Source organism: Lissotriton helveticus, chromosome 4_2 (genome assembly GCF_964261635.1).
Source record: "Lissotriton helveticus chromosome 4_2, aLisHel1.1, whole genome shotgun sequence".
NCBI lineage: Eukaryota > Metazoa > Chordata > Amphibia > Caudata > Salamandridae > Lissotriton > Lissotriton helveticus.
In genome coordinates this window covers 86294058-86316423 of record NC_136064.1, presented here as the reverse complement: position 1 = coordinate 86316423, position 22366 = coordinate 86294058, and the positions used below count along the sequence as shown (strand labels likewise).

General features: G+C 45.9%; 1 protein-coding gene across 17 annotated transcripts in view; it reads left to right on the top strand.

Annotated features, from left to right (window-relative positions):
- EDA (ectodysplasin A) overlaps positions 1–22366 on the top strand; it is a 1521038-nt gene that overhangs the window by 997453 nt on the left and 501219 nt on the right. The gene's annotated exons all lie outside the window — the stretch shown is intronic.

The window sequence follows — 22366 nt, the reverse complement described above, 5'->3', positions numbered from 1 at the left end:
GCTATGTTTTGTTGTGTTTTGTTATGCTATGTTTTGTTTGTTTTTCTGTTTTGTTATGCTATGTTTTGTTATGCTTTGTTTTACGTTATGTTATGCTATGTTTTGTTATGTTATGCTATATTTTGTTGTGTTTTGTTCTGCTATGCTATGTTGTGTTCTGTTATGCAATGCTATGTTTTGCTATGCTTTGCAATGCTATGTTTTGTTATGTATGCTATGTTTTGTTGTGTTTTGTTATGCTATGTTTTGTTATGCTATGTTTTGTTATACTATGCTTTGTTTTACATTGTTATGCTATGTTTTGTTATGCTATGTTTTGTTATGCTATATTTTGTTATGCTATGTTTTGTTGTGTTTTGTTATGCTATGTTTTGTTATACTATGCTATGTTTTGTTATACTATGCTATGTTTTGTTTTGCTATGCTTTGTTATGTTATGCTATGCTTTGTTTTGTTATGCTATGTTTTGTTGTGTTTTGTTATGCTATGCTTTGTTGTGTTTTGCTATGCTTTGTTGTGTTTTGCTATGCTATGTTTTGTTTTGTTATGCTATGTTTTGTTTTGCTATCCTATGCTTTGTTTTGTTATGCTATGCTATGTTTTGTTATGCTATGCTGGTGAGTGTGTGTGAGGGTGAGTGTGTGTGAGGGTGAGTGAGGGTGAGGGGGTGTGAGGGTGAGGGGGTGTGAGGGTGAGGGGGTGTGAGGGTGAGGGGGTGTGAGGGTGAGAGGGTGTGAGGGTGTGTGAGTGAGGGTGTGTGAGTGTGCGGGGAGTGAGGGTGAGAGTGTGAGGGTGAGTGAAGGTGAGAGGGGGTGAGGGGGTGTGTGGGGGTGAGGGGGTGTGAGAGTGTGTGAGGGTGAGTGAGGGTGTGTGAGGGTGTGTGAGGGTGAGGGGGTGTGATGGGTGTGAGGGTGTGTGAGGGTGAGGGTGTGTGTGAGGGTGAGGGTGTGTGTAAGGGTGAGGGTGTGTGAGGGTGAGAGGGTGTGAGGGTGAGGGTGTGCGGGTGACGGGGTGTGTGGGGGAGGGGGGGGTGAGGGTGAGGGTGTGTGAGGGTGATGGGATGTGTGGGGGTGAGGGGTGCATGGGTGTGGGGGTGTGAGGGTGGGTGAGGGTGAAAGGGTGTGTGAGGGTGAAAGGGTGTGTGAGGGTGAAAGGGTGTGTGATGGTGAGAGGGTGGGTGAGGGTGAGAGGGTGAGGGGGTGTGTGAGGGGGTGTGAGGGTTAGGGTGTGAGGGAGGGTGAGGGGATGTGAGGGTGAGGGGATGTGAGGGTGCCAGGAGGAGCAGTTGATGAATGGTAAGCAAAGAAGCAAGAATGACGTGGGAGTCTACCAATGGTAAATAAAGATAAGTAATGGGTGGGCTCTAAGCTCCCTTTTTAGGATAATTGTTTTCGCTAACAGTGCATGCTCTGTTTAGGTGAAACCTAACCCACGCACTTACATAGTGGCAATCCAGAACCCTCGCACACCACAGCGGGTGAGAGGTGAAAAGGCTTGAAGATGCGCGCGTGGGCCAACAGAGATTACGTGGGCGTATGTGAAGAAATGAGAATCGCTACCAAATGTGTGTTTGTTTGCTTCTGGAGGTTGGATATGTGGCGATTTAGATCAGTGGAGGCCTGTCTGTTGGTGTGAGCAAGAGAGCGGTGTAGGGAGAAGGGTTATATCTTTAGATTTTAGATCATGTATGGAAACGTGTATGGTGTTTTGTGTGAGAGCAGTTGGTTGTGGTTACGGTTTGTGCAGTTGCAAGGTATTTGTGTGGAATTAAGGGGGAAGTTAAGTGTGAAGGTTTACTTGTAGGAGTAGGGAGTGAATGGAAAGGTGGGTGTGTGTCTGTGGAAGAGGGGGGCAGGAGAGGGGAGAAGCAGAGTGGGTGGAGGAAGAATCGTTGTGAATTGTTGAGCCCTCACCGCCTATGTTAAAAGCAAAACTACAATCCGTGGATAAAACATGCTGTCAGCGGCACAGCGAAGTTTTGCTCATGGCGGCACGTGGCAACTGTGCGAGGGTGTACAGGTGGTCGGTGACCGTTTGTGAGGGTAAAAGAAGGCTGAGAACTTGACGTGTACAAGTCTGTGTTTGTGGTGGTGAGTGAGGAAGGGGCAGTGTGTTGGGTGTGTGTGCAGTATGTGTGTGGGGGGTCGGTTGGGGGCGCAGAGCAAGGCTTGACTGACGGACTGAGCAGCTGGACATGAAAGGGTTGCTGCTCGCTGGGAGCAAGCTTTTAGTAAAACCAGGTGTGGGTTGGGTTTTACTGGCAGGCGCCAGGCCCTCCTGGAACCAACCCAGGAATTCATCAATAGTGGTCTTCCGTGCTCAGGTGTCAGAGCGCTTGTTATCAATGTACTTCACTTCTCATACGGCGCGGTCCCCACTAATGTAACCCTGGGCCTCACACAGCTCTGTCAATGTCCTTCAGCCCTTGCCTACAGAAGTACGTACCGCGCCGTACCAGAGCTGGAAAGCCTTCCATTGCCTTTCAACTGCTCTAGCGCTGTCACTGATGCTCGAAATGGGCAGGTGCTGACCGGTACGGAGTATCTGAACATCTTTAGTTTGAAGGGAAGTGTATCAGCACTGCTACAATGCATTTAATGCGAGAGTACTGTCGCGTTTCAGGAGCAGACAGGTACTCTTTACCAGTATTTCTACATTGCCATCTCAAGCACTAGCTGTAACCCACACAGAGTTCTGCTAATGCACCCCTGTGCCCTGCTGCTCCTCTGGTACCTTGAGTACTGCCAATCCTATTTAATCCTAACTTATAGGCCGTGTTCCTGGTCCATGTCTGGGTCTCCAATATTCCCCCAAACCTTTGAACCCCTCTGCACCCAATAAGGACCATCTTCAGGGATTTCAGTCCCACTGCACCAAATAAAGACCCCCTCAGGCGTGTCTAACTCTCTGCAACTTCCTTAGACGGTAAGGACTCATTGCATACAGTAAAGAACATCTCATCCCCTTACATGTATATCACACCTCACACAATGCAGGACTGGCTCGGGCATTTCTATCCTGTCTCCCTCCACCGCTGCGTGTCGTGGGCTATAGAAGACCCTTATGTTGCTCGCTCTTTCATCATTCTAGCTATACCCAGTGAATTCTTGCAGCGCGTTCTCCTCTCAGCGCTTTGTTTACTTCTTGCGTCTTGAAGGCCTCGCCTAGCCCCCGGCAAAACCCTGTGACAGACTTGCTTTGAGAAACAGCAGTGAAACATAGACCCACCCACCTACCGTAAGGCCTGGGTTCACTCGTACAGGCGTGGTTTCCTTACCTTATTCCTGTTTTATGGCCCGGTCCCTTCAAAATACAAAAAACCCAGGAAAGCCGTCCTCTGTGTATTTCCGCAGCCCCCAAGAGTCTGGGCTCGCGCCTGGAGGGGGGAGGTATTGAGCTGGACTCTGAAGAACTTGCCGCCACAACTAGACTAACGCTCGCGCACGCGGGCACGCGCTCTCTACTCTCTCCCGCGCGCTCTCTACTCTGACAACAAGCTCAGTATGCGGGCTGTGAGGAGTGGGAGAGCGGGGGCTGCCTGCGCATGCGTGCCATTTCTAAGTTTCGTTCTTTGGAGCGAGGCGCAAATGCGAAGTGCCGCAGCTGAAGTCCCGGGTCCCAGGAGGGGGCCCGGGTGAAGACCAGCGGGGAGACTGCGGGGCTCCCATGCCTAAGGGGAGAGCCCCGCGTCGTACTGGCCTGGCAGAGGAGCTCGAGTGCTCTGCGGGGCTCCCATGAGAAGCCTGGCGCGTTCCAGATGGTGCGAGCCCGGTGAGGTAAGGGGGGGGGAGGGGTGTGTGCCTGCGTGTGTGCATGCGCGCGTGTGTGTGTGCTGCCTGCGTGTGTGTGTGTGTGTGTGCGCGCATGTGTGTATGTGTGTGTTTGCGCACTTCAGGGAATCTGAGGCAGGAGATGTGCACGGCGCCGGCCTGGACGTGCGCGTCCACAGACACCAATCGACGCGCGTGCCCGACCCCTGTCTCAGATTCCCAGGAGACGGGCGACATTAGTTGTCGAGCTGGACGCAATGCTTCGCATTGCTTTCTCCAGCTCGACCTAATGAGGACTCAATGTTCAAAATAAACTCACCACATTTGAGAGTTCCGTTATTCCTGATTTTAACAATGAAGACCTGTCTCTGGACAAGGATGAGGTATGGGATTTCACTGGAATACAGATATTATTGATTAAAAGTGCAAATCCAGTAAAAATAAAAATAAAGTCAGATGTAGTATTCTCTAGAACTAGACAATACATGCTAACAAAAGAGGCAGAAGAAGGAATGATACCAGTGATTGAAAAAAATGATTGAGCAATAAATCCTCTGGGAGGTACTTGGTAGTACTTGTAGCTCTCTTGTGATGCGAAATTAAAAAGCTGAATGACAAGTGGAGAAACTCCGAAAGATTAACAAAATGGTTCCATGTTGTCCAGGGGTACCAAATCCAGCAGTAATTTTGTTCCAATTTCATCAGATGCAGAATGGTATACAGTCATTGACTTATGCCAAGCGTCCTTCGCAACTCTTTTGCATGAGGAATTCCAGTTTCTTTTTGCATTGAAAGAAGGGTCTTGTATTTCATGTGGGTATACAGAAAGTCCTTACATTTTTAGTCAAATCTTGAAGAAAGATCTAGAGAGTTAGAGGTTGCCGTACAATTCGGTCTTAATGCACTATATCACATCGAAGACAAAAGAGGAATGTAAACTTGATACAATTGCCTTGATAAATACTCTAGCTTAGACTGGGCCTAAGGTCTCCCCAACTAGGGGGCGCTAGAGGGCGCACTGCGGGATGGCTGCCTGCTAAGACAGCTCCGCCGGTCAGGCACGTAGATCGGCGGAGCTACTGCGGACACTAAATTACTAGATCTTGGCAGTAATGGGCGTCGGAAGAAGAAGCGATTGACTTGTGCGGACCTGGGCGCTGCGGTGGTGTGCAGGGGATGGTGAAATCGCCCCTGAGATCGGATGGCCCCGCGGGCCCAGAGCTGAACAATATGGCAGCGGCCAGTGAGCTGATCACCATCGGAATACGGAGAGCAGCACAACAGTATTGGTAATAGCAGACGCTTGCCTGAGGTACTGTGGCTGTTCACCGGGGGCGCTGTGCCACGCTGAAGGGAGCTATTGAGCTTTTATACAAGGACAAGGGAACCCAAAGGTAATTCGGTAGGGACCTTGGGTAGCATCATATTATAGAGAACAGTGGTCCCTATTCAAAAAGAATAAACAATGGGAGATAATCATACACCAAATAGAAAGTATGACTTTTGTCCAGCCGGACAAGAATTTCTTTTCATAATATTTTTCAATAAGTAGCGTTTAAGAAACAATCAATAACAAGTGGGCACAGCCCTGACCCACAAAACACAAGACAGAACAACGAAAGCGATTGGCCAAAAGGCAAGCCAAAATGGGTCTGTATACTTGTACTCAGTTTACACAGACATATATCAACTTTTAAACACCATTGCACACTCTAATACAGCTTAATCTTGGTGCATGCAAGATTAATCTGTATTAGTGTGTGCAATTGCTTAAAGCAACTCAAACAAGTCTACAAGATATTAATGGGAAACTGGACCACCTCACTCAGCGAGTGGACAGCATGGCGGCGAAACTGGACAAACAAAGGGAGCGCCTGGACGATGATGAAACCCGCATTGCAGCAGTTGAGGATGAAGCACATGCCACGACCAGTAAATGCTAAAAAACACGGGTTAACCCAAGAAGTCACTGGGACCTGGGCGAAGGGTTGCTATAAACAAAGTGGTCCCAGTTACATGTAGACTTAGCTCAACTAAAACATAAGTAAATCAAATACACAGATATTCAAAACACCATTGTTTTTAATCACAACGTGTAAAAAAGATACATTTAATGAAAAAATACACAAGGTATATAAAATGTATAAAATATATAATGCCCCAGAAAAGTAGGGAAGGGTAGTGGTTGGATGGTGAAAGCAAAGAATAAGTCACAAATGAATGAATACACAATCAGTATTACTAAATTAGCACAAAGGAACAATTAATTCATCAGATGTTTGTACGATCATGCCTCAAAACAAAATCACAAATAATAAATCAGGACAGAGGCTGAACATAAAACGGGGGGAGTCGACGTTTCGACCCAATTAGGTGCAGGCGTGACGTAAACCTTGCTAGAGGGTCTTCATCAGGACAGGAATAGTAGCAACAGTAGCAATAGTAGCAACAGGGGCGAAAGTCTGTGTGAGAAATGAATATATTATTTTACAATGGGTCGCAAGATCCCTAACAAAACTCATATGTACAAAATTGATTATTAAAAGGCCAAGAGGGGAACACACTCATATTAGGTGGTGAGGAATATATCAAGAAATACATCATAGGTAACAGTGGAGTGGTTACCAATGGACACTGGGTGGGGCAAAAAGACTTATGAAAAATTTTCATTTTTGTTTTTTCCTATCGGCCCATTGATGGAGCAGTCTCAGATGATCTGTCATTGCACTTGGGCAAAACTTTATATACATAGCCATTATAAGGACTGAGTTCGAATACATGTGTAGAAAATATGCCATATGGGAAAAGTACCTTAGGATTGCATAATAGCGCAGTGGTATGATTAGGTAGCGGAGTTTTCAGGATGAAATTATCTCTAGGAAATCAAAAAAACAGTTCATTCAGATTATCTAATCATACAAATAAGATATAACCTTACTGGTCCCGTTACATTATCAAACAGAAACGAGGTTCAGTAGATACAACGGGTTGTAATTATACCTGCGTTCCATATCCAATATATGGAAAATACTCAATATAGCTTTGACCATGATGGTAATATGAAGCCAATAAACCTTAAAGTAAACTAGTATCAAGCTACACTTACATGTTTATGGGAAAACAATGGCAGCACGTAAAAAAAGCTGTGACAGTCACTGTCTGGTTATAGTTTCAGCCGAGCAAGATGGAGCCCAAAGAATGTAAACGGGCACAGGAGCTGAAAATCAATCAGATAGAGGATTTGTGCCATTGCTCAAAGAGGTGTACGAGCCCAGCAGAACAACTTCAAAATAACATACCTGCCGGTACGTAGGAAAACGGCACGAAATCAACGTTACGGCTGAGAAGAACAATACCGGCATGTGCTGAGTAAAGTGGGGGGTTTACAGTTCATCGGCAAAGCCAATTCTATGGGAGGAGGGAAACAGCCAATTAACAATCTGGGTGCCGCACTGATGAACACGTTCAAATATCAAATTAATGTAGAGACATACCAGCAAGAACAGGGTGCGCGATGGCTGAGGTTTAACTGTGGTGATACACCAACCGCTGCACGGAACCAGCTCCAAACGTGCTTGCGCGGAATACTAAAATCTGCCGAACAAACAGGAAAATAATTGGTAACGCTGTCGCTTAGGGCAATCGATACCAATATAATACCACGCGTTAAAAAGAGGGGGTAGTTTAAACATACCGTATGCCAATTTCTTTCATGCTCCACTCATGGAAACCTCAGTAACACTGGACCAAGCCAAGCGACACCGGAAGCAACCCATTTGAGCACTTCCTATTGAGTGCTGAACATGTGACACAGACCCGTCATGGTCACAAAAAAGGTACTAACGGGGAAGAAAGGTTAGTTCTCCAGTATTAGGGGTGTCTTTCATAGATTCACATGCCTGAATCATTCCCCGTCGTCGGAGTAGGAGTCCCACGGTATATAAAAAAGCAATAAAATGCCATAAAATATATAGCAAATATTAGAAAGACCAATCCAGGAAGTAAGTAGCCCCAGCTACAGCAGAAAAAACTTCCATACTCGTGACTATCCTAGTCATTATGTGTTAGTCCAAACTGCAGCCAATCAGGCGACAGCACCCACCAGAATGTTCTCCCCAGAGGCTCAGGCTCTCAGATTTTCTACCGCACGTCGTGTGAAGGGAGTCTCCCTGAGCTCTGCTCAGTTTTTCTTCTAAATCATTAGTTTCTTTACATTTCACAGATGTCTTCATCTAAATCCCTGTTCAGGACCTGTGATTCTTGTGGGAAGCCAAGACTTTCCAAGGAAGATCCCCACAAGAAATGTTTGTATTGCCTTTATCCTGACCATGAGGTGAAGGAGTGCAAGATCTGCCGGACCTTCCCCTCAAAGACCATCAAGGATAGAGAAGGACGACTTCTATTGTGGCTCAATAGACTCAAGAACAAGGATGACCCTGTCTCTGAGGTAGGAAGCTGTGCCTCTGGCTCTTCATTTCTTTCAACTAAGAGGAAGGCTGAAACTAAAGTTTCAACTCTAAGGGCGAAGGTGGCTAAGAAGTCTAAATCCTCTCAGGATGCTCCTGGGCCTAGTACTTCGAGTAAAACTCTCCCAACTACTACAGGGGATATTACGCCCTCTAAGAAGTCTGGGACTAAGAAAGTTCCCAAGAAATCTTCAAAATCTGCGCCTCTTCAGTTGCCACCATTGACAATTTCAACGTCAAAGAAGGACTGTGTTTCCTCTCATGTGGCCACATCTACCACCTGCACTATGACTTTCTCCTCACCAAAGCCTACTCTTGTCATGTCTTCAGCTTCTTCGCCTACACTGGTTCATGTCCAGATCAGGCCTATCTCGTCATCGACAATTGTCCCGTCGACGACGGCCAAGGTACCGTCGACGAGTTTCTCATCTACATCTATGATGTCAAAGGGTGGATCCCCGCCGACGATGAAATTGGTACCGTCGACGAAGCCCTCGACGTCGACGGCCCTCTCGTCGACGACAAAATCCTCGTCGACGACGAAGTCCACGTCGACGAAGCCACCGTCGACGACCTCGACGACGTCCCCGTCGACGACGCCACCGTCGACGACCATGACGGCGAAGCCACCGTCGACGACCTCGACGAAGCCACCGTCGACGACCTCGTCGACGACGAAGCCCGCGTCGACGACGCTACCGTCGACGACCCCGTCGACGACGATACCGTCGACGAGACAACACTGTCAACAGTATGCAGACGTCCCGTCGACGCCGCCTCTATCAAGCTGCACTACTTTGCAGGTTTGGTCAGCGCAAACAGCAGGGATTCCATTGCCATCGCCTGCAACTACGGCTACATTGTTAAAGAAGAGAGCTACTGCGGAATCTATTTCTTCTACGCTTGTAGTGCCAGACAAACTTTTGGATTCCGATGAGGAAGGATCCTATGAGGACGAAAATTTTGGGGCAGCTAGAAGTCCATCTGACCTCCATATTAAGGTTCAGGAAGAGGTTGAGGAAGACATGGAGGACATTCAGCCTGCTCCACGTGCTGACAGACCTACTCCTGATATGCAGTTGCCTGAAGATTTGTTTCGCAATCTGCAGTACATGCTCAGTGACTATTACAGACGTTTCCCACCTTCAGAGTCTGGTGAATCTGTAATGTCTACACCATTGCCGCAGGGAAGGACTCCCCTTTCTAAGCGGACACAACCAGTGACTACTGCGACGTTGGAGGGAAGTCGCCCAACGTTGGCTGCGTCGACAGTTTTATCTCCTCAACCAAGGGAAGAGGAGTTCTCGGAGCATGAAGAACAGGAAGAAGGAGAGCTGGATGACGTGTCTGAATCGTCGGAGTATGAGGATTATAATGCAAACACACCCTCTCCGGCAGAGCCTACTACATCTGAGCCGCCACCTGTGGACGTTGCCTCGTTCCACAAGATCATGGATAGAGCAACTAGAAGGTTTATGATAACCATGGAGTCAAAACAAGAAGAATGCTTCTTGTATGATTTCAAATCTACACCACAAAAGCAGAGTTGGACCATTCCAATTATAGATTTCATCTGGAAGGAGGGACTAAAGATCATGGCCAAGCCAAATTCCTTACCAGCAGTGCTCCCAAGAGTAGATAAGAAGTATAGGGCGCCAACCTCTTCTCCAGCATGCCTTGTCGGACAAGCCAAAGCAGACTCTGTAGTAGCGCAGGCAGCCCAGAAGAGATCTTCCAATCCTACGTCCCATGTCTCTGTCCCTCCAGACAAGGATGGGAGGCGCCTAGATTCCATCGGAAAAAAGGTTTCTACTATTGCAGCTACGACCATCAGAGCCGCAAACTCCCTAGCCATTTTAGGGAGATACGATAGGCAGATGTGGTCGGCCATCTCGCCGTACATGGACAAGCTTTCCGAGCCAGATCGCACTGAGGCGAAGAAAATCCTTCAAGAAGGAGAGTGTGTCTCCTCGGAAATGATTGACGCTGCGGTGGACGTTGCTGCCACTGGCTTTCGACAGCTAGCGGGTGCAGCTGTTCTCAGAAGGCAAGGATAGTTGAGGGCAACCTCCTTCAGGCAGGAGGTTCAAAACAGAATTATAGACATGGCATTTGTTGGAGAGTCCTTATTTGGAAAACATGTTGATGAGGCTCTGGAGGCCATCAAAAAGGATACTGAAAAAGCACGTTCGCTGGGTACTCTGCAATACCGGAAATCTTCCTTTCGTGGAGCAAAAGGAAGAGGGAATTTCTCTAATAGAGGAGGTTACAACCAACAACGCTCCTATTCTTCCACCCAGGGAAACCAAAGATTTCAGTCTTACAGACAGCAAACATATGGGCAGAAAAGAGGGAATTTCTCTCAACCTCGAGGAAAATCTAATTATCGAGGGGGAGACAATAAGAAATGAGGTACGCATCCTGCCACCACTTTGTGCCAACCCGAACCAAATTGGAGGACAAATATCCCCAAACTACTTAAATTGGTCCAAAATTACTACAGACAAATGGGTCCTGGATGTAGTAGCCAGAGGAATTCGTGAAAACTCCCCCAAATTGTCCCCCAAAAGGACCCAATCCAGCGCACCTCAAGGAGCTATTCGTCCAGATCAACACCATGATCCGGAAGGGGGCAATCGAAAGAGTGCCTCATCATCAGAAAGGAAAAGGCTTCTACTCAAGGTTTTTCCTTGTCCGCAAGAAGTCGGGAGAATGGCGCCCCATCCTCGACCTGCGAGCCTTGAACAAGTTCCTGAAGAAACTTACATTCAGGATGCTAACACTTCAAGAAATCCTCCAATTTCTTTCGGCGGGAGAGTTTTTGGCAACACTCGACCTTCAGGATGCTTACTTCCACATACCGATTTTTCCACGGCATCGGAAGTTTCTCAGGTTCAGAGTGGCTGGCAGGGACTTCCAGTTCAAAGTCCTTCCATTTGGACTGCGTTCAGCCCCCAGAGTGTTTACGAAGATGCTGGCCCCAGTAGCGGCCCATCTTCGGTTGCAATCGATACAAATATATCCATACCTGGACGATTGCCTTATCAAGGCCAGTTCTTTCGACTTGGCACAAGATCACGTTCAAAGAACTCTGTCGTTGATGCAGAGCCAAGGTTTCTCAATAAACTTCGAAAAATCTCATCTCACGCCAGCAGCAAGAAAGGATTTCTTGGGAGCGACACTGGACACCAAGCTCGCCCAAGTATTCATCTCAGAGGAAAGACAGGACAAGATTTAATGTCTCGCGGCGGCATTGTTACTAAAAAAGTGCGTTTCAGTACGCATGTACAAGTCCTTCCTTGGGATGCTTTCTTCCTGCATTCTGCTCACCCCCAACTGTCGTCTTCGGATGAGGCCCTTGCAAGAAGAGCTCAGTCGCCAGTGGATCCAAGTATCAGGATCCTTCGAGGGTATCATCCAGATTACTCCGCGAATGCGACGAGCGATAAAATGGTGGACCCACCAATCCAACTTACAAGTGGGATGCTCCTTCCTAGCGGAAGTTCCCAGGTTCATAGTGACGACCGATGCATCACTGACAGGCTGGGGTGCACACCTTCAAGGCATGACGGTCAGCGGGAAGTGGAACCAGATCCAAATGAGATGGCACATAAACAGGCTAGAGTTACACGCCATATTTTTAGCCCTGAAGTCCTTTCAAGCGACTCTACAAGGTGCCACAGTCTTGATACGGACAGACAACACCACCTGCATGCATTATCTGAACAAGCAGGGCGGCACAAAATCAGCCCGATTGTCGAACAAGCACAAGAGATATGGAGTTGGGCCTTGACTCACAATATCCATCTGTCAGCGGTCCACGTTCCGGGAATTGCGAATGTATTGGCGAACTCTCTCAGCAGGTCCGGGGGCTGCACTCACGAGTGGGAACTACATCTACCATCTCTACATCGCATCTTTCAGACGTGGGGGCATCCGGACTTGGACTTGTTTGCGACATACCAGAACCGGAAATGCCCATACTTTGCAAGCTGGGTTCCCCACAGGGACTCGTGTGGGGATGCCCTTTTGCTGAATTGGAATCAAATATTTGCGTACGCCTTTCCACCGATACCTCTGATTCCGAAAGTCATCAGGAAAATAAAGAAGCAGCCATGCCAGTTGATCCTGATTGCTCCTCGATGGCCCAGACAATACTGGTTCACCGAACTGCTCCTTCTCTCGGAATGCAACCCTATCCAACTGCCACGCATTCCGCACCTTCTATCCACCCAGCAAGGCAGGGTATACCATCCGGACCCGAACTCGCTGAGATTGTCAGCTTGGCTCCTCAGCACATGGAATTTGCACACCTAAACATTCCACAAGATTGTCAGGAGGTGCTGGCAAAAGCCAGGGCTCCATCCACGATCAAAACCTACAAACTCAAGTGGAAACGTTTCTGTGCATGGTGCCAAGCTAATGACTTACATCCCATTCACGCAACACCGGAGCAAATCCTTCCTTTCTTTCTGCATCTGGCCAGATTGGGTTTGGCACACTCTACTCTTAAAGTCTTCCTAGCAGCCATCTCTAGATTTCGCCAAGATGGATCAAACTCTCTATTCTCTGTAAGGATCATACAACAATTTTTCAAGGGATTATTTCGCATGTTTCCGCCGGTCCAAAAACCTCCTCCGGCATGGCATCTGAATATCGTACTGTCTCAGCTCATGCGTCACCCTTTTGAACCAATCCATAAGGTGGACCTGAAATTTCTGACATGGAAAGTGTCGTTGTTACTAGCCTTAACATCTGCTAGGAGGGTCAGCGATATTCAGGCGTTTACATTTAAAGCACCTTTCATTCAATTCACCACAGACTCAGTGGTATTGCGTACTAATCCAACGTACATGCCTAAAGTGCCTCTAGACTTTCATCTGAATGAGCCGGTTGTCCTCAAAACATTCTTTCCAGACCCACAGTCTACGGCTGAAAGAGCACTGCATTCTTTAGACATTAGAAGATGTCTTAAATTTTATCTCTCCAGAACTTCTACCATCCGCAAGACAGACCAACTGTTCGTGGCCTATGGGCGACAACGCCGGGGTTGTGCAGTTTCAAAACAGACCATTGCTAGATGGGTCTCCTCTACAATTGGACTTTGTCATCAACAGGCCGGTAGGCCCTTACAGTCTTTGCCAAGAGCACACTCTACAAGGACGGTTAGCTCTTCCACTGCCCTGTTTGCGGGTGTGCCACTACGACAGATCTGCAGAGCTGCTACGTGGTCTAGCAGACACACCTTTACTAGACACTACTGTCTAGATTCAGCAGACGACGCAGATGCTTCGGTTGGAAGAGCAGTGCTTCGCAATCTTTTCATATAAGGTGAGCCTCTGTTTCCACCTCCTCCTTTATGCTCTTTAGACGTTTGATCACACAATGATTATTGTTATGCATACCTACTGTATGTATTTATTTATATATATATATATGATACTCTAAACGTCTACGAGCGTTATGCTGGGAGTACTGCTTACTATTCTGATTCAGGCATGTGAATCTATGAAAGACACCCCTAATACTGGAGAAGAACAATAGTTACTTACCTGTAAACAGGTGGTTCTCCAGTATTGGTGTCTTTCATAGATTCACATGCAACCCGCCCGCCTTCCCCCAGAGACTCACTCGGATAGCATGGGGTTTCACTCCTGTGCGAGAAAATCTGAGAGCCTGAGCCTCTGGGGAGAACATTCTGGTGGGTGCTGTCGCCTGATTGGCTGCAGTTTGGACTAACACATAATGACTAGGATAGTCACGAGTATGGAAGTTTTTTCTGCTGTAGCTGGGGCTGCTTACTTCCTGGTTTGGTCTTTCTAATATTTGCTATATATTTTATGGCATTTTATTGCTTTTTTATATACCGTGGGACTCCTACTCCGACGACGGGGAATGATTCAGGCATGTGAATCTATGAAAGACACCAATACTGGAGAACCACCTGTTTACAGGTAAGTAACTATTGTTCATGCTGGTGGATCGTAAGGGAGCCTATTACATGGCCGCTGGTAATTCTAGGTATCAATGCATAGCGGTAGCGGATGTAATGGAGATTTACCAAAGGCACGATATGCATCATCTAACAATAATAGGTATATCCCCTATTGGCAAAAGGGTGCCTTTTACATATAACGCTGGTACATATCTTTGGCAGTAAGTTCTTTAGGAAAGTTCGACTTAGATATTTCTTTCAAAACAAACCAACGTACCAATGTAAATCATACACCGGTTTGCGGATTCCATCCACTTTTGTGCCACCAGCCAACTCTATGTCACATAAAATCTTAACATATGAGTCAGTGGTGCTACGTGACGTTAACCAAGTTTTGGATAAACGTCGTTACCATCCTTTTAGCATCAACAGGAATGAGAAGAAGGCCCTTTATGTGGAGAAGCGTGGCTCAGTGGTTAGAGGCGGCAGACCCGGAAGCTGAGATCAGCTGTGGACCAGGGTTCGATTCCCCGCCTCGGCGGGTCTCGGGCTCAAAAATTCCACGGACTCGACAATTCTCGCTCCGGTGCCTACTTGACTCACGGGGTCACACTCTGCGACTCTGGGCAATAGCTTGCTTAATCTCCACTACGGCCCCTCGCGGCGGGATGCCTGGCTTTCACCTTGTGAATACCCTGCCGGGGTATCTCACAGGGGAATACCAGGACGGGTTCCCTAAGCAAGCGCCTTGAGACCCCTGGGTGATTCGTGCGCTATATAAATCGAAATACATTTACATTTACATTTACATTTACATTTAGTCCCTTGGGAACAACAAAGAAATAATAATCAAACTAGCGGACAAGGGGGGCGCCATTGTGGTTCAGGATGTTAAAAACTACAAAAATGAAATCTACAAACAGCTAAACGATGGCGTCAGTTACAGGAGACTTAATACTGATCCCTCTTTGGCACTTGCATCAGACATCCTTCAATTGACTAGGTCGGGCCTTGATGGATTCCTTACTGAGTTGGAATTCAATTATCTCAACCAACAGACTCCAAGGTTACCGACGATATATACATTACCCAAAATACATAAGAGTTTAAGTGAACCACCCGGTAGACCCATTGTATCGGGGTGTGGTTCGATGTTGGAACCGGTGGGTCGATATATTGATTTCTTTCTTAAACCCTTAGCGGAGGCGACACCAACATATCTTCATGACACTATGCACACGATAGGCATAGTGGATGGCCTACCCTATGACACACAGAAAGAGATGTTGGTTACGTGTGACATCACGTCGCTTTACACAAGTATCCCGCAAGAGGAGGCACTAACTATCATGACACGGTACCTGGATCAGAGGACGGCCCCTGCACCGGTTCCTACAGGATATATCATAGGACTTCTACGATTGGCTATGATGCGCAATTTTTTCATGTTCCAGGACCACTTCTACTTACAAACTAAGGGAGTGGCTATGGGGGCTACATTTGCCCCGGATTTGGCTATCCTCTATATGGCGGCATTTGAGGAAGACATTATCCTCAATGAGCGGAACCCTTTCAAACAACATCTAAGGATGTGGGTCCGTTATATAGACGATATCCTAATTATCTGGAATGGCACTGGCACTGAACTTTCTGCTTTTCAAAATTGGCTGGATTTACAATCAAGAGATATCAAATTCACTTTCAAATCTGATCTATGTCGGGTTGATTTCCTTGATCTTACGATCTATAATGATGATGGGATTTTGAAGACGACTCTCTTCCGCAAACCCACCGAGCGGAATTCGCTCATTCAATATGGGAGTCGTCATCCCAGATCCCTTAGGGACAACCTGCCGATTGGGCAATTCTTGCGAATTCGCAGAAATTGCTCGGACAAATTACACTACATGGAACAAGCAGACGATCTGATGAATAGACTGATACAGAGAGGCTATCCCAGACGGCTAGTTAAGAGGGCCAAAAAACGAGCATGGTATAATCCCAGAGAATGCTTATTGCAACCTAAACGATGTGATGAAGAAAAGAACATGCGGATGGTGTGTGTGACCACCTTCACCACAGAGAGCAATAGAATTAAAAAGATCGTCAATAAGCACTGGCCACTAATTTCTGATGAAATTGGCTATCCATCATTGCCTCTCTATGCGTTTAAAAGAGGTAAAAACATTAGAGACCATGTTGTCCGGTCTTTTCTTCCTTCCATAGAACCGACCACTGTTCTATCATTGTGGAATCTTCCACCTGTCACAGGCCATCATAGATGCACGAAATGTAAAGCTTGTGATAACACAATTCAGACTAAGACTTTTGAGTATAAGGAACACAAAATTGCATTGAATTCTCTTACGAACTGTAATACCCAGAACGTAATTTATGCCATTTTGTGTGAGTGTGATCTAATTTACATTGGCCAAACTCAGCAGAGGGCCAAGGTCAGGATTCTGTAACACATCAGCAGAATTAGATGCGAGGTAATCAGAGCGCCGCTAGTCGACCACTTCAAAACTATGCAGCACTCACCAGAGAGTCTGAGGTGGGTTATCCTTGAGAAAGTCACATTGAATGCAAGGGGAGGGAGCATTCCTAATATCCTCAACACTCGTGAAGCAAAATGGATGTTCCTTTTTGACTCAGTAAAAACAGGGCTTAATGAAACGGAGAGTACCTTTGCCCAAATGGCTAATTTTTAACCAATGATTAGAATCTGAATGTCTGTTTTATTGTAAATATCAATTTTTTCTTTGCAAATTATGCAATGTGTTTCATACCAGAGGGCCTTTACCGTCATGTTCGACAGGTACGCCTGAATTTTGCAAATGGGGCTATATTTTGAAGGTCTGTTTCATCATGATCACCGATTTATCTAGCGCATGTTGTGAGATATGTTTTACACCAAATGGCCTTTACCGTCATGTTTGACAGGTACGCCTTTAACTGCATTATTATTCTTCATCATAACTTCATTTGCCAACCCTGTTGATAGATATGCCAACAGGACCATTGTGATGACTGCCAAAGATATGTACCAGCGTTATATGTAAAAGGCACCCTTTTGCCAATAGGGGATATACCTATTATTGTTAGATGATGCATATCGTGCCTTTGGTAAATCTCCATTACATCCGCTACCGCTATGCATTGATACCTAGAATTACCAGCGGCCATGTAATAGGCTCCCTAACGATCCACCAGCATCTAACCTTTCTTCCCCGTTAGTCCCTTTTTTGTGACCATGACGGGTCTGTGTCACATGTTCAGCACTCAATAGGAAGTGCTCAAATGGGTTGCTTCCGGTGTCGCTTGGCTTGGTCCAGTGTTACTGAGGTTTCCATGAGTGGAGCATGAAAGAAATTGGCATACGGTATGTTTAAACTACCCCCTCTTTTTAACGCGTGGTATTATATTGGTATCGATTGCCCTAAGCAAGAGCGTTACCAATTATTTTCCTGTTTGTTCGGCAGATTTTAGTATTCCGCGCAAGCACGTTTGGAGCTGGTTCCGTGCAGCGGTTGGTGTATTACCACAGTTAAACCTCAGCCATCGCGCACCCTGTTCTTGCTGGTATGTCTCTACATTAATTTGGTATTTGAACGTGTTCATCAGTGCGGCACCCAGATTGTTAATTGGCTGTTTCCCTCCTCCCATAGAATTGGCTTTGCCGATGAACTGTAAACACCCCACTTTACTCAGCACATGCCGGTATTGTTATTCTCAGCCGTAACGTTGATTTCGTGCCGTTTTCCTACGTACCGGCAGGTATGTTATTTTGAAGTTGTTCTGCTGGGCTCGTACACCTCTTTGAGCAATGGCACAAATCCTCTATCTGATTAATTTTCAGCTCCTGTGCCCGTTTACATTCTTTGGGCTCCATCTTGCTCGGCTGAAACTATAACCAGACAGTGACTGTCACAGCATTTTATACGTGCTGCCATTGTTTTCCCATAAACATGTAAGTGTAGCTTGATACTAGTTTACTTTAAGGTTTATTGGCTTCATATTACCATCATGGTCAAAGCTATATTGAGTATTTTCCATATATTGGATATGGAACGCAGGTATAATTACAACCCGTTGTATCTACTGAACCTCGTTTCTGTTTGATAATGTAACGGGACCAGTAAGGTGATATCTTATTTGTATGATTAGATAATCTGAATGAACTGTTTTTTTGATTTCCTAGAGATAATTTCATCCTGAAAACTCCGCTACCTAATCATTCCACTGCGCTATTATGCAATCCTAAGGTACTTTTCCCATATGGCATATTTTCTACATATGTATTCGAACTCAGTCCTTATAATGGCTATGTATATAAAGTTTTGCCCAAGTGCAATGACAGATCATCTGAGACTGCTCCATCAATGGGCCGATATGAAAAATTTTCATTTTTGTTTTTTCCTAAGTCTTTTTGCCCCACCCAGTGTCCATTGGTAACCACTCCACTGTTACCTATGATGTATTTCTTGATATATTCCTCACCACCTAATATGAGTGTGTTCCCCTCTTGGCCTTTTAATAATCAATTTTGTACATATGAGTTTTGTTAGGGATCTTGCGACCCATTGTATAATAATATATTCATTTCTCACACAGACTTTCGCCCCTGTTGCTACTATTCCTGTCCTGATGAAGACCCTCTAGCAAGGTTTACGTCACGCCTGCACCTAATTGGGTCGAAACGTCGACACTCCCCCCGTTTTATGTTCAGCCTCTGTCCTGATTTATTATTTGTGATTTTGTTTTGAGGCATGATCGTACAAACAACTGATGAATTAATTGTTCCTTTGTGCTAATTTAGTAATACTGATTGTGTATTCATTCATTTGTGACTTATTCTTTACTTTCACCATCCAACCACTACCCTTCCCTACTTTTCTGGGGCATTATATATTTTATACATTTTATATACCTTGTGTATTTTTTCATTAAATGTATCTTTTTTACACTTTGTGATTAAAAACAATGGTGTTTTGAATATCTGTGTATTTGATTTACTTATGTTTTAGTTGAGCTAAGTGTACATGTAACTGGGACCACTTTGTTTATAACGACCAGTAAATGTACAGGGATGGAGAAACTTCTAGAAGTTATAAAAGATAAAGCCGAAGACTTGGTAGCGAGATCTCGCTGGATTAATATTCGGATCGCGGGTGTTCCAGAATCCACCAATACTGGGCGAATGGAAATGTATGTGGAGGAGATGCTTCGTTCAGTCTTTGAGGCAGAGCAATTTTCAACTGTCCTCATTGTGGAACGTGCACATAGGTCGCTGGCACCATAATTGCTCGAATCCTGAATTACAGGGATAGGACAGTGTTCTGAAGATGGCACGAGAAAAACAACAGGTGACATATCAGGGTAACAAGTTGGAGTTAACCCAGACTTCACAATGGCTGTACAACAGGCTCGTAGGGAATTTGCTCCAGCCAAGTCGAAATTGCGTTAGTTGAATATAGAATACGCAATGCTCTATCCAGCTCGCTTGAAGGTGACATGGGATGGTCGCTCCACGGTCCTCGAAACGCCAAAGGCTGCTCAGGAATTTATCAAGAAAGTTGTCACTATACGTAAAGAACATAAGCGCAATGACCAACACCAGGATTCGGACTAGGATGTGTCCATAAAGAAGTGTCTTGATAGAGGGTGCTGGCCACGTGGGGGTAACATACGACTGGTACTCGTGCCACTAGACTCTGATGGCTTGGCCAACACAGACTTGATCTGCGCCGACTCAACATCTTGCTGTTGGTACAGTGCATGAGAGATGGATCTATCACAAGACACACAGCAAGGCCTTGTGCGGTCGCTAGGGATTGATACCCAGTAGCAAGCTATCCTTGGAAAGCGGGATATATAAACACTGTTGTTAGGCTACTGTGAACAATATGCGGTGCCACAAACTGCCTAGGAACTCCTCAAGAAGGCCGTTCATAAATGCCAAGTGCAGAATAGAAGTACCTGTCATCGGGTCGCAGAATAGAATTTGATGATGTGGAAGATGCTGTATAGCTCACGAACTCCCCTTCTCTTCTTTTGTCTGCTCGTTTTCTTGAGCTGCAAGAGAACCCTGTATGATTTTGCCTGGTGGGACTATGCCCCCTGTGCCTACTCAACATTACGGTATAGACGTGAATTGGGTGGATGGGCATAGAGTGGTAATGTATGAACTGTGCTTGGCTCCTTAGATTTGGGTTGATTGCATATTATGTACCTGGGCTGAGCCGTGTAGACACTTTGACCTTTCTTTAATGCCAGTGAAGCGGACACATTACATGTTACATCAAGCAGACAGGGGCGCTTTAAAAATTGCCGTCTAGCCAGTGACGGGCTGTTCACTGGGTTACGGCTTGTGCATGCATTGATCACTTGCTTTCATGCATGCTATTTGATTGGATGTAAGTACTCCGTAATTTCTCCTGCCGATGGGGGGCTCGTCCAGTGTTAGTTGACTGGGTTATCATTGTCTAAGTAAGGAAACAGATGTATGACAAGGTACATGATGTGTCACAAAATGTTTGACCTACTGCCAGGAATATTGCAATGTGATTGATTAAGATTAGTCTGCATTCACATTAGGGTCCTGACCACATCCACTAGCTTGGATGGTGTTGTGTGCCCATGGCGGACCCTCACGTGGGAGTTCTCCATGAAGTTTGAGTTGGTTGTATTTTTGCTCGGGGGTTTGTCTTTGGCATAATTGGGATGCTAAAGTTGGTGGTGGGTGGTTGGGTAGGTTTTGGAAACTGTTATGCAGACCAGAGTGCTTGAGATGCATCGCTAAGATCCGGACTGATTGTGTTATTCATAATATTGTTCATAATTTTCCACACAAACTGTATCACATTGCAATTTATGACAGTCACAATGTGCTGGAGTGTGTTTTTCTATAAACGAAATGGCTGCTGCTGAGCCGAGGCCTACACAATTAAACTTGCTCACCTGGAATGTCAGGGGGCTTAACAACCCCAAAACAATTAGGCAAATGTTTGCATATTTTGATAGATTGCACGTTGACATTGCCCTTTTACAAGAAACGCATATCACCCCGCGTTCAGGTAGTCACTTTGGTCGTAAATGGGCTCAATCTATTCATAATTTGACATATTCCTCGTATTCTAAATGGGTCACCGTCTTAATAAAAAAGGGAACAAATTTTGCTGTTGATGCTACCATAGGTGACACTCAGGGAAGGTATGTCATTGTCACTGGCAATCTTAGGGGGCAGCAAATTGCACTTATCAACACATATGGCCCAAACACGGATGATCCTGACTTTTACCATGAGATCTGGCAGAAAACACATGGTATGGTGGGTAAGGCCTTACTATGGGGAGGGGATTTTAATCTTGTACTAAATGAGCACATCGACAGATCGGGTTCCACTACAGAGCCACACCGGAGGGCGATGAGTAAACTGCTAGATATTATGTCAGAAATGCAGCTAAATGATATCTGGAGAGCTCAAAATCCAGGGCGTATAGAAGCAACACACACATCAGCAGCACACAATAGCTGGTCACGTATTGATTACTGGATGGGGTCCAATGACATAATGCTTTGGACCAGGGCTATAAAACACCTACCCAGGACTCTATCCGATCCAATACTATTATCTGTTAATATACCGTATTATGTACCACCCCCCCTATAGCTGGCGCTTCAACGCGAAAGCACTGTCGGACTCTGTGTACATGGACACTATCACCACGGCCATATCAGACTATTTTCTGTTAAATGAGCCCACCACTAACTACCCTAGCTTGCTATGGGAGGCTTTTAAAGCTACATTACGAGGTGTGTGTATAAGTACAAATGTAGGCATTTTGAAAAATATTGGCAGGCAGCTTTCTATGTGTGAAAGCAAGCTGACATTATTAGAGCGTGAGTACGAACTTACACAGAGCCCTCAGGTACTAGGGAACATTAGGACTGTCATGTCGGAATATCAGTCGTTTGCAGAGGACAAATGTATATATATATAGCGAGGTGCACTAATGCGAGGTCCTTTGGTGAAGGGGGAAGACCTGGTAGAGTGTTAGCATCGAAACTTTGTGATGGTCGTGCCCCTCAGACTGTCCTGCAGATCAGAGATGACAACGGGTGTGTACGACCTGATGCACAGGGTATATTGCAGGAATTCGTGAAAACATATGGCGCATTTTATGAGTCCCAAC